Source organism: Mandrillus leucophaeus, unplaced genomic scaffold (genome assembly GCF_000951045.1).
Source record: "Mandrillus leucophaeus isolate KB7577 unplaced genomic scaffold, Mleu.le_1.0 Scaffold150, whole genome shotgun sequence".
Classification (NCBI taxonomy): Eukaryota; Metazoa; Chordata; class Mammalia; order Primates; family Cercopithecidae; genus Mandrillus; species Mandrillus leucophaeus.
The window spans coordinates 2218851-2222092 of NW_012101477.1; positions in this window are offsets into that span (position 1 = coordinate 2218851).

Genomic DNA, 3242 nt, shown 5'->3' on the forward strand with positions numbered 1-3242 from the left:
CATTGATTTTATCCCTGGAGGAAATTTAGAATCAATCTGATCTGTGTTTTACATAAAAATTTTTCAAAAAATTTAAAAGTAATTATCATGTCTCCAAAGAGTAATTTATTTTCTGGAAAAGTCCTCTGTTTCTTTCAATCAAGTCTCACATAACCTAATTTTTGAAGTTCTCCACCATATCTAAATATAGACGGTGTCCCAAATCACCAGAATAGAATTGAACTCTTACCTTCATCCTCCAGTTTCTGCACCTCATTAATGCATCCTAAGGTGGAGAGTACTTTCTCTGACACTCACACTTGCTCTGGCAATCACATAGGTAATTGATACCATCACCCCAAACCTTGAAATACTAAAATATCTTCCCAGCTGCTGAACTCAAGATGCTTCTCCTTCACACATTACTTATGAATGTAAATTTTATATTTTCCCTATATGTGTAATATCAAATTTGTGTGTATTTAATTTTATCATTATGGAGTAGGATGGCCATTATTAGCTTGTCATCAAGGCCAAAAATCTTAAAGGAAATAATTAACAAATTTATTCATTTAAAAAAACTTCACATGGACAAAAACACTGTAATCAAAGATACATACAGTGATAAATAAAACTTTGAGAAATCTTTACACGATACATGACATAAAAATGGTTAATATTCTCAATCAATGCAGATCATACAAATTAATCTTAAAATGAACATTCCAATGGAAAACATGGGAAAGAACATGAACAAGCAATTCTCAAAAGGTATACAGAATGGGATATAATACACAGAGGAAAAAGATGCTTGACCTCAGCTATAGTCAAAGAAATGCATATTTAAACATCAATATGTCTTTTGGTGCCCATTAAATTGTCAAAGACTACAAAGATCAATGTTATCCCCTGTGTTGTTGCGAATGTGGGGAACTATGCACTCTTAAACTATTGTGGGAATTTGGCCTGGAACAATCTTTCTGGAGAAAAAGTTATCAATAAGCATCAAAACTAAATGTTCATACACATAACTTCAGCCATTAACTTTCTAGGACTTCATTCTAAGACAATGACCAGGCAATTGGGTAAAGATATTACATACATTAATCAGGGTTATTTAGCAAAGTTGACAAAAACCTGGGGTTCTACCTACAGAACTGGTAAATGAATTACTACATTTAAAAAATAGTATGCAGCTTTTAAAAACAAATGCAATAAAGCTGTATTTAAAGATGAATAGACACAGAGTTATTTTAATGCTGTACCATGAAATAATGTAGTCAGGTTACAAAACACTTCATGTATGTGAGCATGTATATGCATGCACAGAAAAAAATCTGGAAGGCTGAATGCCAAAATATTAACAGGGCATTTTGCTGTTAGATGTGATTTTTTTACATACCTGTATTATTTGAATTTTTACAATTATGCCCTTTTAAATAATTTCAACTTTTACTTTAGATCCAGAGGTTACATATGCAGGTTTGCTATATGGGTATATTGCATGGTGCTGAGGTTTGAGGTACAAATGATCCTATCACCCAGGTAGTGAGCATAGTACCCAACAGATCATTTGAAGCCCTTGTCCCCCTCTCTCTCTACTGGCTCAGTAGTCCCCAGTGTCTCTTGTTTTCATCTTTATGTCCATGTGTACCCAGTGCTAATTTTCCACTTACAAGTGAGAACATGCAGTATTTGGTTTTCTGATCTTGCATTAATTAGCTTAGGATAATAGCCTCCAGTTGTATTTATGTTGCTGCAAAGGACATGATTTCATTCTTTTTACAGCTACATAGTATTCCATGGTATATATGTACCATGTTTTCTTTATCCAATCCACCATTTATGGGCACCTAGATTGACTGCATGTCTTTGCTATTACAGGTAATACTATGATGAATGTACGAGTGCATGTGTCTTTTTGGCAAAATGTTTTATTTTTCTTTGGGAATATACCCAGTAATGGGATTGCTGAGTCCAACAATGTGTAAGTGCTCTTGTTTCTCCACAGCCTCCCCAGCATCTGTTGTTGTTATTGTTGTTGTTTTGACTTTTAGTAATAGCCATTCTAACTGGTGTGAGATGATATTTCATTATAGTTTTGATTTGCATTTCTCTGATTAATGATGTGGAGTATTTTTTTCATGTCTGTTGGCCACTTGTATATGTCCTTTTGAGAAGTGTCTGTTCATGTCTTTTGCTCACTTATTAATGAGGTTATTTGCTTTTCATTTATTGAATTGTTTGTTTCTCTTACAGATTCTGGATATTAGACTTTTTCAGCTGCATCTTTTGTGAATATTTTCTCCTATTCTGTAGGGTATCTGTTTACTTTGTTGATAGTTTCTTTTGCTGTACAGAAGCTCTTTAGTTTAATTAGTTCCCACTTACCAATTTTGTTTGTTGTTGCAATTGCTTTTGAGGACTTAGCCATAAATTCTTTCCCAAGGTTGATGTCCAGAATGGCATTTCCTAGGTTTTCTTCTAGGATTCTTACAGTTTGAGGTCTTATATTAAAATATTTAATCGTGAGTTAATTTTTGTATATGGTGAAAGTCGAGCATCCAGTTTCATTCTGCATATGGCTAGCCAGGTATCGCACACCATTAATTGAATAGGGAGCCCTTTCCCATTGCTTATTTTTTTTTCATCGCTGTCAAGGATCAGATGGCTATAGGTGTACAGTTTTATTTTTGGGTTCTCTATATTCTGTTCCATTGTCCTATGCTTTATAACCAGAAAAAAATCAACGAAGATATTTTCATCAAATAGAGGACAAAATTAAGAAGGATAATTTTTTAGGTTAATGAAGTAAAAGAAAACCCAAGAATGCAATGACAAAGAAGAGGGCACTGAGAAAGAGGAAGGAAGGAATGCAGGGAGAGTCCTTGAGAATGATTTTAAAAAACAAACAAAACAAAAACAAAACAAAACAACAACAAAAAACCTTCAATATTCTTACAAGAGACTTTCACCTACTGAAGGTGAACCTCCAAGTCCCTATCCTTGTCAAGTTCCCCAAAATAGGCCAGGTACGGTGACTTACAACTACAATCCCAGCACTTTGGGAGGCCAAGGCAGGTGGATCACCTGAGGTCAGGAGTTCAAGACCAGCCTGGCCAGCATGGCGAAACTCCATCTCTGCTAAAAATACAAAAATTAGCTGGGCGTGGTAACCCATGCCTGTAGTCCCAGCTACTTGGGAGGCTGAGGTGGAAGAATCGCTTGAATTCGGGAAGCAGAGGTTACAGTGAGCCAAAATC